This window comes from Mytilus edulis, chromosome 9 (genome assembly GCF_963676685.1).
Source record: "Mytilus edulis chromosome 9, xbMytEdul2.2, whole genome shotgun sequence".
In the NCBI taxonomy this organism is placed as follows: domain Eukaryota; kingdom Metazoa; phylum Mollusca; class Bivalvia; order Mytilida; family Mytilidae; genus Mytilus; species Mytilus edulis.
Window position 1 is genome coordinate 77,667,850 of NC_092352.1, and position 15,931 is coordinate 77,683,780.

The following is a 15,931-nucleotide window of genomic DNA, read 5'->3' on the forward strand; positions in this document are numbered from 1 at the left end:
TGGTTTTTGATTGTTTGATCATATGGTGTGTTGTTACAGTACTGATCGAAGTTATGGAATAGACATAATGAATATAAGGACGGCAAATTGTTTACGGCTTTAAAAACATGTTAAACGTCAAGAATTTAGTGGAAGATCACAATATATGGATTTAACTAAAGTTGTAAATTGTCTGTTACACATTATATATTTTTAGATAATTTAAAGGGACTGCGGTGTTTTTACATACAAAAATATATAAATTCATAATTATTTTGCATCCAAATGACTTCAAAATAGCAAAATTTAACACCGTTTTCAATATAAAAAGATGTTTAAATTTGTATGAAAAACTTAAGGATAATCATATAAACTCGTCAATATTACATTGAAAACTTTCCAATTTTGACTCTTTGACTGTGTCTGAAACAACTTCGAGTACTGACTTGATAAATACCGATCTGTTGAGTGAAGCTAACTGCAACTAACGTTTTCATTTGTTATTATATTTTAATGTTACACAACTGACCTAAATTTAACCCTATGCATCTGCATCCTGTGCGTGCATAACCTAAGTCAAAAGCATGTAGTTAAATGGTTGTCTTAGGTTTATGTTTTCAATTTTTGTATTTCGAAAATTCTTTTGTTATGAATTATGCCGTTAGTTTTTTCGTTTTAATGGTATCACCTTTGTCTTGTCAGGACCTGTTATAGCAAAGCAAAGTACAGGGTTTTGGTGTTTCGGGCCGTACGATAGTAAATAATTGCTTACATCCACCCCATTTGAACTCAGGTAGATAGTTGACTCATCATTAATCATACGGGTATTGTGCTTGTTGTATGTCTCTCACCCCAAAATAATCTTTGACTTGTTAACATACATTGGCCAGTGGTATAGGGCGACGGTTGAGATATACAAAAAAACATGTTTAACCCCGACTTATTCTTGCACCTTTCCAGTCAGGATCCTCTGGACTGACTCTGTTAGTTTTTGAGTCTTTTTTAAGGTTTCTTTCATTTATATGTTTCGGAGTTGAGTTTGGTACCCATTTTCACTGACTTAGTGCACATGTTTTTTGGGCTAGATGAAGATCGCACCTGGGTGCCGGACCTTCTGGCTGAGTTGAAGACCTACTTATGGCATTGTGCTGTTTTCTGCCCTGTGGTCGCGTTGTTGTATTTTAGAAAAATTCCCCGTTTTCATCCTCAATTTTATCAAATCCTCACACAAACATATACAGATATATTCTTGTTCACTGATATATATTTCCAAAGCCAAAAACATGTTGATACTACCAGTAAATGTCATTAGAAGATTTCTATTGAAATATCATTGATTATAATAATATATATGAAGAGGTAAAGAATGGCTTTACCATTTGGAAACAGACCATTTTTGCAGTACAGTGTTTAACATGCACAACTCAGAAGATCGAATGACAACTCAAATCATAGAAATGTTCCAATAATACTATAAAACAAAATCACATTCCCTCCAAATCTTCCTTGTTAAAAGAGTAAATACAAATCAATCGTCTACAAAACACTCTCATATTCCTCCTAAAGATTACACAACAACACTTCTTAAAACGCAATGAAGATCCCAGGAGCTACAGAAGATTTCGTCATTAATTGCTCCTGTCGTGACACCCATATATTAATGACATTTATGTTGTAGAGTAACATAAAAAGTATTCTCTCAAGCCTACTTCTTATAAAATACAATAATAAGATAATAAAATATAAATATCATCTTGAGTTTTTAGGTTTTCACTAAAAACAATATATCGTCTACCTATTTAGAAAAAAAATCTCCAAAATCTATACTGGTTGACCTTACACTTGCAGACAAAATAACTAAAATATAGGGAGTCTTGCCTAGCATAACACGCCATTGCAACATCTTTTAAAAGCTGGATTATATGCTACTGTTCCACAGCATGAACGCTCCCATGTACGATTTAAAACACCATTGCAGCATTTGTTGTAAGCTCGATCATAAGCTACTGTGCCACAGCACGAACCCCCCCATTCTTGATTTAAAACACCATTGCAGCAGGTTTTGTAAGCTCGATCGTACGCGACTGTTCCACAGCACGAACCCTTCCATTCATGACTTAAAACACCATTGCAGCAGGTTTTGTAAGCTCGATCGTACGCTACTGTTCCACAGCACGAACCCTTCCATTCATGACTTTATACACCATCGCAGCAGGTTTTGTAAGCTCGATCGTACGCTACTGTTCCACAGCACGAACCCTTCCATTCATGACTTAATACACCATTACAGCAGGTTTTGTAAGCTGGACTATAAATTACATTTCCACACAAATCTTCAAAATTTAAACAAATCAATATTATATGGTAAATAAACAGATATATTGATCGATTTTTTATTCTGATAATTAAACCATGAAAGTACAAAGGTTACAGAGAAGTTAAAAACATGCATACATGATATTAGATGTGATATCATAAAATAAATGAAATAAAATAAACGAAAAGATAAGAATATAGAAATATGAAAATATATCCACAAAAATGAAGTAATTAGATTTGTTTAAAGAAATGTTTTAGTGTTTAAATATGTTGAAAGTATGGTTGTGAAGATGGAGTAATTTAACTATTGATACATCATATGAAATAGCAAAGCTGTCGGAGTGTCTTTATTTTTTTGTTTAGTTTAACAGTGTGTTGAATTTTAAAACATCATAAAAAAGAGAAAGGAAATGGGGAATGTGTCAAAGCGACAACAACCCGACCATAGAGCAGACAACAGCCGATGGCAACCATGTCTACTTATTTATAAATCAATAATGGGGAATGTGTCAAAGCGACAACAGCAGAAGGCCATCATGTCGACTTATTTACAAATCAATAATGGGGAATGTGCCAAAGCGACAACAACCCGACCATAGAGCAGACAACAGCCGATGGCCATCATGTCGACTTATTTACAAATCAATAATGGGGAATGTGTCAAAGCGACAACAACCCGACCATAGAGCAGACAACAGCAGAAGGCCATCATGTCGACTTATTTACAAATCAATAATGGGGAATGTGTCAAAGCGACAACAACCCGACCATAGAGCAGACAACAGCCGAAGGCCATCATGTCTACTTATTCATAAATCATTCCTTTCATCTTCTAAAGCCGGACTAACACACATATAGTGATATTCGTCTTCGACATCTCCATTCTGGCTTATAAAACACTGTCATGTACTTCTGTCAATATTATACAATTTCTCCTTTTCTATTGGAAGTGAATACTTTGAAGTTCGGAATTTGCAAAGTGTACAATTATATATCTCGGTCATTGCTTATATTAAAATAATTATATCATCGCTGCATGTATGATACCGGAAATATGCAAATACAGGTACACATAAATGTATTTACATAACAATCATTTTTATTTGGACTAACTGCAGCAACTTGAATCACATCCAAATTTATACACACTATTCCAATTTCCTTTTTTGAAGCCTTGTTATGATACACAAGGTGTAAACATTTTTACCGGTCTAGGCATCACATAGTGGTCGACTTAACTCATTGGGTATTTATAAAAGAACTACATTTTTTCCATAAAAAAAAATCACTTTTTTGTTAAGTCGAATTTCACAAGGTATGGTTCAGTTCTAAACTCTCTTCCGAAATGTCTAATGAATGCATTATTAGATATTTAGCGTTAGAGTCATGACTCAATTACTGGATTAAAAGCAAATGATCTACAACATGTACATCCCCTAACAGGATTTAGTATATCATTACCAAAGGTTTGCTAACCTTGATTAAAAGCTATCTTTTCCAGAACATGTATGCATCTTTGTGTGATGAATATACCATTGCAGTAGGTTTTGTTACAGTGCAAGATCATAACAGATAATATCATGAAGTATATTACATATATACAGTGATAAAGATTTTGAATATTGACTTTAAAGTATATATATATATATATATATATATCTATGTAACTATTTTCTTTCTTTTTCACGAAGGCTAACACAATCATTATTTTCGCGATCAAATTTAACGAACAGCAGTCTAATTTTTATTTTGACGCAAAGTAAAGTAAAATATTTAATATGATGTATTTATACACGGCACAAAATACTCAAGTGCATTTAAATAAAATCAAAATAAACACAAGGTCACCGGTTTAAATTCAGAAAACGTTTTGTACAAACATAGAGAAGAAAACAGGTGTTAAGAAATATCATTTACAAAGTTTGGCAGAAAATGTACGAATATCAATCGTCACATCTCGAATTAGCGGAATAATCCAAGGTTATATTATCGATTTACGTTGAGTAGGGTTTTTGGTACTATTAAACGGCGTACTTAACCTTTGAAATAATAGCATCACGAAAAATGTCATTTTTAAGTTAATTAGTATATTGACTTACCTGCTTGTGTACTCTTTATCAATGCAAAACACATCAATAGAGCAGTAAAGGTTCCTTTGCAAGTGGCCATTTTTTCCTGAAGAAAATGATTGGATGCTACCAATTATTCTACTACCGTGTTAATAATCTTGTTTAAAAAAGTTACCATTTCGACAGTGTTAACAGATCTTTGAATATTGTTTTAATTGGTTGCCGTACAAATACTGATTTTTTTTTAAATTAAATTAAAATCAAACCAAATATAATTGCAATTGGTATATATACAAATTCACAAAAATACCTCTACAATCTGTAGGTAATATATCTTGGAATTGCGTAAGGTCATATTTTGTTTCAGACCTTTAGTCACACTTTTTCAATTAATCCATTTGATGATTGAGTTTTACTGAATGATAATTAAATCTTATATGAATTATTTATTTCAAAGTGGTTATTTGGTTTAAACTAGCTGTCAGTTACTTCAAGTACTTTGAAATTATACATTTTTATTATTTTGTTCTTTAGATTTATAGATAGACTGCCACGCCTGTTTTTTATTTGAATTTATTCTGCTATGTATCTATCTGAAAGTTAAGTCCAGTTCAACTGATTTTATAGTTTGTTCTTATGTTGTAACGTTTTACCACTGTCCCATTTTAAATAGAGAGTCTGGTGCCAGATATCAAGTTAAACCCCGACACATAAGTACAAATGTATGTGCCTATATTATATCGGTAGCTTATAATGCAGCATTTGTCATTTGTATAGTGTATGTCTTTTCTGTTATTATTTTGTACATACTTGAAAGTGATATGAAAATCTCATAGCGACGGTTGCCACATGACTGTTGATACAAGTGCAGCAGTATTTGATTACCCTTCCGTACCACCTGCATGTTCCACCAGGTTATTTAAGGGGCTCGTGTTCTTCTGTCTTTAGTTTTCTATGTTGTGTTTACTGTAAATATTGTCTGTCTGTTTGTCTTTTTCTATTTTAGCCATGGCGTTTTCACTTTATTTTCGACTTATGACTTTGAGTGTCCCTCGGGTAGCTTTCGCCTCTCTTTTACCGAAAATGACTTAAAATGGTAGTGAATCCATCAATTGTCTACAATGATTGTCTCAATTTAAAACATGCTGTTTGATCAATAATCTCAACCTAAGGAAAAAAAGCCGAATATTTTAATTAACACTTGACAATGTGTTCAAAGTAAGAGGAATACTACAATTATGAACACTATTACATTTAACAGTACACGTATAGAATGTGATATAATGAGATTTGTCAATGATGATCAGCATAATTTCCATGATTTTTTTTAAATAAACATAAACAAGTTAAATGAAGCGTATTGATAACTTGTGAAATTGATCTTATCAAAAAAAAGATATTCTTTACCTGATTCGTTTTTGAATACCAAATGAATGTTTCAATAATTAGCATTCCCATACAATGTCAAATATTCAGTTATTTTGAAATATATACATCATGTATATGTCATTAAATATTAATTATGTTATTAGGTGTTATTAGACTTTTGAAACATGTGACATGTATTTAGTGTTTATTTAAACGTACCATGATTGGTTATTAGTCATGGTTTGACAGAAGTCAAAAGTTTAATAACACTTAATAACATAATTAATATTTAATGACACATACATGATGTATATATTTCAATACTGTATCAAATGAGAACTAAACCCTGATGTTAGCCAAGTATTTGAATTTGGTTATAAACATTGCTTGTTATAAACTTTAATTTTGTCTTATATAAAACCAAATTCATATTAGACATAATGAAGTTCAACACTTTTGTACCTGTGTTTGGGCATTTGAATTTGCCCTTTGATAAAAAAAAACTTTCCGTTTTATGTGACTTTTTTTTAGCAAGCTACTTGAGTAATTTGGATTATGTTAAAAATATGTTCCATACGTTATAATTGTGATGAAAATAATGATACTGGGTCTTTGAAACTAATCCTGGTTTTTCGTTTGGTCTATGTTGATCAGTATCTAGAATTCTATGTTGAGCTGTGTATACAGTTTGTTTTACTATCGATTTTTGTTTTTCTGACATAGTATCGTAAGTCTTTTTTTCGAGTTTGGATATCCATTTTGTATATTTCGTCTCTCTTTTAACCAATGTATTCCCTCGGCAATTTGTCTGTGTTTCAAGAATACATTTATTGTGTAAGGTGTTAAGAATAGATGAGGCAAAGACGTATATTTTTGTTGTTACAATATCTCCTGAAGCATGTGAAGAAATAATATATTCCTACAAAAAATAATTAAAAAAAAATCATTTACATTTTATGCGTCTCGAACGCTCTACAAGATTTTACTTTACATATTTGTTGTTTATATGTGTGCAATATGTTATAACTTAGTTCTTCAACTAATTATCAAGCAATGTATGCCTCACGAAAGGTTTTAATGCCAATTTTGATCATGTATTTGATTTCATTCAACAGTTCAATAAATTACCGCTTTCAACACATTCGTAATGTTTCATTTTGTTGTTGTATTATGTATAATATCAAAAAATGTATACACTTTAGTTATAGACTTGATTTTTCAATTTCAATTTCTTAATTTGCACGAATAATCACTTGTCATTCTCCACGTGTATGACGTGTGTCTTAATTTCTTTTGACAAAGGCTGGTTTAGAACATGTAGAAGATTGTATGTAATTTACTCGACAAATTCTCAACATTCTGAATATGGTCTCAACATTTCTTGACAAATTCTTTACAGTTGAAAACTCTCTTGAAATTTCTCGCTAGATTATCGACATTTTTATGTTTTCTTATAATGGCTTGAAATATTCTGTACATTTCGAATTGTGCTTTTAATTAACTGTTCTGACAATTCTGAATTTTACAAATCATGACCAATATACACGATACTTATGTAATTTACTGTTGTTTCAAGTTACTTTAGTACACTTATTGCAACAAAATTAAAAGTTGGGCATGTAACAATTCTATAATATAAAATTTGGGTCAATAAATATTTTTCAAGTTCAAATATAGGTATGAAATTAAAAGTATTTACAAATATAAATGTGGGTATGTCGATATAAACTAATTGTAATGTGGGTTTGTCGATATAAACTGTAATGTGGGTTTGTCGATATAAACTAATTGTAATGTGGGTTTGTAAATAATTAAAAATGTTGATTCATTAATCTAATAAATTAAATAATTGCTTAAAGAACAAAACCAATCATACTGTAGACATATTTTATTCTACATGCTTAATTTTTAATGTGAATACTGCAAATAAACAGGTATTGTACCAAAATGTGCCTGTTTATAATTACTAAAGTATTATTGTATCATAAATCTTCTTTGGTCTTTTTTGACTTTTTGACTTATAGTGCTATCACAAGAAAAGAATAATAAAAACAAATGCCGAAAGGGGGACTGATTAGCACATGTAACAATAACACACAAGAAGCCGCTAATGAAAGCAATTGCATTTGAAGGGTATGCTAGACACTCCTCTTTAGTAAGGTTGGCCCTTTGGACTGCTCATTGTAAGTGAATCGTGCTTATTGAAACAGTCGGAAACCCGGTTGCAATAGAACAAAAGAATCGAAGCTCTTTGTTAGAGAAGGCGATAAATGCTTACTGTAATTTTAACTATAGTGACAAAAATTTTAAAAGGTAATAGAAACAATCAAAATTACAATTTTCTTCTCAATAACGAAGTGTTTTATTTTAAAAACACTATTTGCATAAGTTTTCAATTTATCTTGTACATAGTTAAGCAGAACAATTAGATATAAAGTCGACGACATGGGTATCTTTCAAGTCGGATGTAGAAAATGCAAAACCTCCGATTTAATTTTTTTTTACCACGGACGAAAAACATATCAATCTATTAGTTCAGTAATTTTTGTGTCTGCCCTTCCATTATGTGACTCAAGATAAAATTCCAAAAAATGGGTAAGAAATGTATCGAAAAGAGAGAATCGAATGCCCCTTTTTATGTTATGGCGTGTTTGAATGTCTTGATATCGTACAAAAGCAAGAATATTTCATACATCGTCTCGCTTCAGATTCTATCATTTTTATATATCAAAGCTACAGGTTGACTTTATAACATACAAAAATCACAGTACTAAAAGATGAAATATATGGGTCAAGTGTAATACCTATCTAATGAATCACAAAAACAGAGTAGGTGTGTTCGAATAGCTATTTTTTTACTGAAAGTTCTTGACGACAGTCTTTTAAGTTTGATGATGAAAATGCATATCTTCGAAGAATTATAATTTTTTGTGTGTGATATCTAGGGTTTATAGTCTTCAACCACTAAACAAATCTAGTCTGCCCTTCCACGAAATATTTAATTAGATTTTTGTTAGATATTTTTGAATTTTCGAAAATTCCACCTGAGTACCGATCAGACAATAGTTTTAAATTGAAACGATGCAGACAAGATCATTCACTGATGTTCATTAGCTAGTCGATACACATGTCTTTTAAAACATATCTGACATATAAGGATCGTAATGGTGCAATGTGGATAAATTTATCGGTTTCCTAGAGCAAAATTGACAGCGCGTCATCCCTACAATGGCTTCCATTTCTACGATTGTGAAAATGAACTGGCGTAATGGGGAGATAATTTTGACGAAGTAGAATCCTGACTGGAAAGTTCTATCTGGAGATGTCTCAAGCAAGGGAATGAAGTAAGGGTTATAACTACGAAGCTATCAAACCTGTCTTAGCTGTTTTCTGTTTAACCAACTTCAAATGGTGTATACGAAAAATAACTTTTGTATCAATATCAAGGCTAAATAAAGTCAACAGTAGTATACCGCTGTTCGAAACTCATAAATCGATAGAAAAAAAACAAATCCGGGTTACAAACTAAAACTGAGAGAAACGCATTAAATATAAGTGGAGAACAACGAAATTCAACTTATAAAATCTGAAATGGGGTAGTTGTTATAAAAGAGAGTAAACGCATAATTATTTTTTACAACGGACGAAAACCAGCGTAGTTTTAGTCTGGTATATCTGTTTGTATTTTGTCAACATACGACAGTCAAGTTTGATATGTTTTAGCTTATGATTTTGCAATTAGAGAAAGGACTTTTTTTACTTTAAATGTGTCTTTGAGTCCGGTATTTGTGTGAGTTTATTTTTCACTACATTCCATTCCCAGTGGATAGCTTTAAACGGATATTTAAATACAGATTTTGTTTTTATAATTTTATTGATTCAAAATAATTAAAGTGCCTTGATTGAAATTATGTATTATTCATCGGAAAAATGTTACATGTATTATCATCCATCGTTTTGTTTCCTTCGAAATATCAAAAAGTCAAATAAAAGTAAAATATGTGTTTGAGAGTATTTATTCTTATCTAAAAGAAATATAAGGTGGTCCGTCAAATGTTCATTGTTTAGCAAAAAACACCGTTACAGCATCTTTTGAAAGTTGGATCATAGGCAATAGTTCCACAGCAGGCACGTTGCTTTGGAGTATTTTACACTCCATTGCAGCAGGTTTTGTAAGCTGGATTATAAGCAACTGTTCCACAGCACGAACGCGCCCATTCATGATTCAGTACACCATTACAGCAGGTTTTGTAAGGTGAACTATAAAATACATTTCCACACACATCTTAAAAATTAAAACACATCAACATTATATGGTAAATAAACAGATAGATTGATCGATATTTTATTCTGATAATTAAACCATGCAAGTACAAAGGTTACAGAGAAGTTAAAAACATACATACATGATATAGATGTGATATCATAAAATAAATAAAATAAAATAAACGAAAAAGATAAAAATATAGAATTATGAAAATCTATCAACAAAAATTAAGTAATTAGATTTGTTTAAAGAAATGTTTTAGTGTTTAAATATGTTGAACGTATGGTTGAGAAGAAGGAGTAATTTAACTGTTGACATATCATATGAAATTGCAAAGCTGTCGAAGTGTCTTTTTTTCATTTAGTTAAACAGTGCGTTGAATTTTAAAACATCATGTCTACTTATTTATAAATCATTCCTTTCATCTTCTAAAGCCGGACTAACAAACATACAGTGATATTCGTCTTCGACATCTCCATTCTGGCATATTACATGTATAAAACACTGTCTTTCACTTATGTCAATATTATACAATTTCTCCCTTTCTATTGGAAGTGAATAATTTAAAGTTCGAAATTTTCAAAGTGCATAATTATATATCTCGGTCATTGCTTATATTAAAATAATTATATCATCGCTGCATGTATGATACCGGAAATATACAAATACAGGTACACGTAAATCTATTTGCATAACAATCATTTTAATTTGGACCAACTGCAGCAACTTGAATCACATCCAAATTTATACACACTATTCCAATTTCCTTTTTGAAGTCTTGCTATGATACACAAGGTGTAAACATTTTTACCGGTCTAGGCATCACATAGTGGTCGACTTAACTCATTGGGTATAAAAGAACTACATTTTGTCCATAAAAAAAAATCACTTTTTGTTAAGTCGAATTTCACAAGGTATGGTTCAGTTCTAAACTCTCTTCCGAAATGTCTAATGAATGCATTATTAGATATTTAGCGTTAGAGTCATGACTCAATTACTGGATTAAAAGCAAATGATCTACAGCATGTACATCCCCTAACAGGATTTAGTATATCATTACCAAAGGTTTGCTAACCTTGTTTAAAATCTATCTTTTCCAGAACATGTATGCATCTTTGTGTGATGAATATACCATTGCAGTAGGTTTTGTTACAGTGCAAGATCATAACAGATAATATCATGAAGTATATTACATATATACAGTGATAAAAATTTTGAATATTGACTTTTAAGTATATATATATATATATAACTAGTTTCTTTCTTTTTCACGAAGGCTAACACAATCATTAATTTCGCGATCGAATTTAACGAACAGCAGTCTCATTTTTATTTTGACGCAAAGTAAAGTAAAATATTTAATATGATGTATTTATAAACGGCACAGAATACTCAAGTGCATTTAAATACAATCAAAATAAACACAACGTCACCGGTTTAAATTCAAAAAACGTTGTATACAAACATAGAGAAGAAAACAGGTGTTATGAAATATCATTTACAAAGTTTGGCAGAAAATGTACGAATATCAATCGTCACAACTCGAATTAGCGGAATAATCCAAGGTTATATTATCGATTTCCGTTGAGTAGGGTTTTTGGTACTATTAAACTGCGTACTTAACCTTTGAAATAATAGCATCACGAAAAATGTCATTTTTAAGTTACTTAGTATATTGACTTACCTGCTTGTGTACTCTTTATCAATGCAAAACACATCAATAGAGCAGTAAAGGTTCCTTTGCAAGTGGCCATTTTTTCCTGAAAAAAAAAAACATTATTGGATGTTACCAATTATTCTACTACTGTTTTAATAATCTTGTTTAAAAAAGTTACCATTTCACTAGTGTTTACAGATCTTTGAATATTGTTTTAATTGGTTGCCGTACAAATACTTTTTTTTTTTTATTAAATCAAAAACAAAACCAAATATAATTGCAATTGGTATATATAAAAATTCACAAAAATACCTCTACAATCTGTAGGTAATGTATCTTGGAATTGCGCAAGGTCATAATTCGTTTCAGACCTTTAGTCACACTTTTTTATTTAATCCATTTGATGATTGAGTTTTACTGAATGATAATTAAATCTTATATGAATTATTATGAATGAATTTATTTCAAAGTGGTTATTTGGTTTAAACAAGCTGTCAGTTACTTCAAGTACTTTGAAATTATACATTTTCTTATTTTGTTGTTTAGCTTTATACAATGTAGATAGACTGCCACGTCCGTTTTTTATTTGAATTTATTCTGCTATGTATCTATCTGAACGTTAGGTCCAGTTCAACTGACTTTATAGTTTGTTTTTATGTTGTAACGTTTCACCACTTTCCCATTTCAAACAGAGAGTTTGGTGCCAGAAATCAAGTTTAACCCCGACACATAATGTATTATGTGCCTGTATTATATCGGGAGCTTGTAATTCGATATTTGTCATTTGTTGATGTAAATTTTATGTCTATTCTGTTATTATTTTGTACATACTTTAAAATGATAGTAAAATCTCATAGCGACGGGTGCCACATGACTGTTCATAATGGTAGTGAATCCATCAATTGTCAACAATGATTGCCTCAATATAAAACAGGCTATTTGATCAATAACCAAAACTGAAGGAAAAAAACCCCGAATATGTTAATTAATACTAGACAATGTGTTCAAGGTAAAATGAATACTACAATTATGAACAATATTACATTTACCAGTACACTTATAACATGTGATAAAATGAGATTAGTCAATAATGATCAGCATAATTTTCAAGATTTTCTCAGATAAACATAAAAAATTCAAATGATGCATATTTATATTTGTAAAAATTATCTATTTAAAAAAAAGTTCTTTACCTGATTCGCTTTGAAATTCAATCGACTGTTTTTATATTTAGCATGTCCATAAAATTGCAAACGTTCGGTGCTTTTTATATATATACATGAAAATGTCATTAAATGTTATTATGTGTTATTAAACTATTAAAACATTGTACACGTATAAAGTGTTATTATCTTTTTAAACATATCACGATTGGCAATGAATCATGGTTAAATCAAAACTAAACGATGATGTTAGCCAAGTATTTTGATTTGGTTACACATTGTTTGCTATATATACACCTCGCCATAAGTTTACCAACACCTAATTATTTTTCAGAACCGTTTTATGAGTCTTTTGTAGAAGAAACGCGCGTCTGGCGTATATAGAAAATTTAGTCCTGGTATCTATGATGCGTTTATTTACAACCACTGGGTCGATGCCACTGCTGGTGGAGATTTATTTCCCCGAGGGTATTACCAGCCCAGTAGTCAGCACTTGTTGTGCTGACATGAATTATCATTGATATAGTTATATTGATAAATTAACTCTTTATAAAATGTTTGATTTTTGAAATACTAAGGCTTTTCTACCTCAGGCATAGATTACCTTAGCTGTATTTGGCAAATCTTGTAGGAATTTTGGTCCTCAATGCTCTTCAACTTCGAACTTAATTTGGCCTTTCTAACTTTTTTGGATTCGAGTGTCACTCATGAGTGTTTTGTAGACAAAAAGCGCGTCTGGCGTATATGCAAAATTTAGTCCTGGTATCTATGATGAGTTTATCTGCTGTAAACAGGGAAAATTTCGCGGCAGTTTAATTTCCGCTAATTTCGCGGTAAGACTTCAAACGCGAAAATAAAACGACAGCGAAAATTTCAAGGAAACTCTATTCATAAAAAAATGGAGACCATATAAGCATATGAATAGGATAGGTAGAAGACCACTGTAAAACACAGATTTTACAGACGGCAGATTAATACCTAAAATCATAACTGTATTTCTAAATAAAAAGCAATGTTAGAAATCATGCCGCGGGTTAATCTCATTAGCATTATCTGAATACATCTCAAACAAACGGACATTATGGATATTGTAAAGTAAACAACACTCGTTACAAATATGTTAATGACACCTGCCAATCAGTTATAAAAGTATTACCTCGTTGAATCTATCTGCTACGTGTCGGTTAGTGTATATAAAGGTATATACTATGAAACTTAGAGAGAGGGGCTTGCTGTATGTACTATGAAAATCAGAAGGCAGATTCAAGCACTTTGATTGGACGAGAAACTGTAAGTAGGTGCTAAACATATTAAACAGATCAAACGATCGATTGATTAACATTAATCATGTCAGTAACAAATTCACTCTTAATTAGGTCTTCTTTTCTGTAATGGTGTATGTGTTTTTACAAGCAGACAACTATTCATCGCCTTTAACAGTAATTAACCCAAAACAAAAGATTTCTGATGATTTTAGCACTTGATTTATTGTACATATACAGCTTTTCACTTTCTATATCCCTTATACAAAAAAATATTTATATAGGCGAAAGGGAAATCGCGAACTCAAAACGGCGCGAATTAAGATTGTGTTTATGAAACACAAAATAAAGACGGCGCCAAAATTTCCCGTTTTACTGATCTTATATATAACACTAGATAAATTAAAGTTTCAACTTCTACTGAATTTTATGACAAATTTGCTCTACACTTTACACAAAATTCTATTGAAAACTCGAGGTTGACAATTTGTGAATACATTAAAGCAGAACTTATGTCAGTAGCGAGTGTAACCTCAATGCTTCCGAAAAAGTTCATCCACACGTCGGCTCATGCTTTGAACTAAGTGTCGTAATGTTCTTACATTTAACCTACATCAATAAAATATAAAAAGAAGAAAGCAATAAATGAGGCTGTTAGATTTGATATATACCTTTTTTTGCCTCTTTGTTAATTTTTTTTGGTGTTTTTTATTGTTATTAAGATTATAACACAATGTTGACTGCTGTATGCCTAATTTTTACTTTTTACCAATTATGTCTGTTTGTTTTGTTGACGCATCGTTGTCAATATAATGGAATTTGATGCGACTGTCGTACAAATGAGAGGTTTAGCGCTCTAAAACCAGATACCATCTCAATTGTCTACGTTATAAAATGCATGTACCAAGACAAGAATATGACAGTTGTTATCATTCGTTTGATGTGTTTAAGCCTTTGATTTTGCCATTTGACTAGGGACTCTCCATATTACATTTTCCTCGAAGTTCAGTACGTTTTGTGATTTTACTTGTCAATAGCTCTTCTTTTATCTCGAGCTGTTCATGGTAAGTGAAATGTGCTCGTGGAATGTTTTTTTTTGTACATCTATTGTTTGAATAGATACAAGAGGGACATTCAGCTCAAATGTCTAAAATAAACTGACAACGTTATGGCTAAAAAAAGGCTATTTTACAGACATAAATTCAAAAACAGCATAGACAAATAAAGACTTAGAAACAGGAACCCCATAAAATCTTGGGGTGAATTCAGATGTTCCGGATGTGTTACTTGATCCTGCTTTACATGTGGCTTCCGTTGGTTTCCACAAGCTAGTACAACCCCGGTAATTAATCTAATTCGGTAGGTCACATTAGTGAAATAGGGACGACCTTGTAGTTACGACCTTAAAAAAAACCATCCATTATCATCTGTGAAACAGATATTTTATAACGGTCGACCAACTAGTGATGGTGTCAGTAAAATTTACGAAAGGAAGAAGACAGGGTTAAAGCGACAACAATAAAACCGATGAAACCGGTTGAACCAACCTAAAACGGTGTCTTAGAAAAAAAGTCAACCGTATCAATACTTAAGAATCATGTCAATATCTCGAATGTCCGAATACTAGTGAAGTTTTTAGTCTTGTCTATCTGTCTGTACTAAATACTAAGTTAAGAATCATACGACAGTTGTGTTTCATTCGTTAGTGTATTTGAGCTCATGATTTTGAAATTGGACCAAGAACTTTCCACTTTGAATTTTTCGTTATTTTTTTTTGTTCGTTTAGTTTGCAATATATTCCATTTCCAGTGAATACTAGGTTTTTTAAGGAATGTCAAAGACATAAA

The 15,931-nt window shown here is 31.4% G+C and overlaps 1 long non-coding RNA gene across 1 annotated transcript; it reads right to left on the reverse strand.

The window, feature by feature from the left end:
- Positions 1 to 1,932: 1,932 nt before the first annotated feature.
- On the reverse strand, positions 1,933 to 5,889 carry LOC139489107 (uncharacterized). Its single transcript, XR_011656147.1, has 3 exons — positions 5,775 to 5,889; positions 4,398 to 4,473; positions 1,933 to 2,312 (listed from the first exon to the last, which is right to left on the reverse strand). It is a non-coding gene; the product is annotated as an uncharacterized lncRNA (long non-coding RNA).
- Positions 5,890 to 15,931: the final 10,042 nt, after the last annotated feature.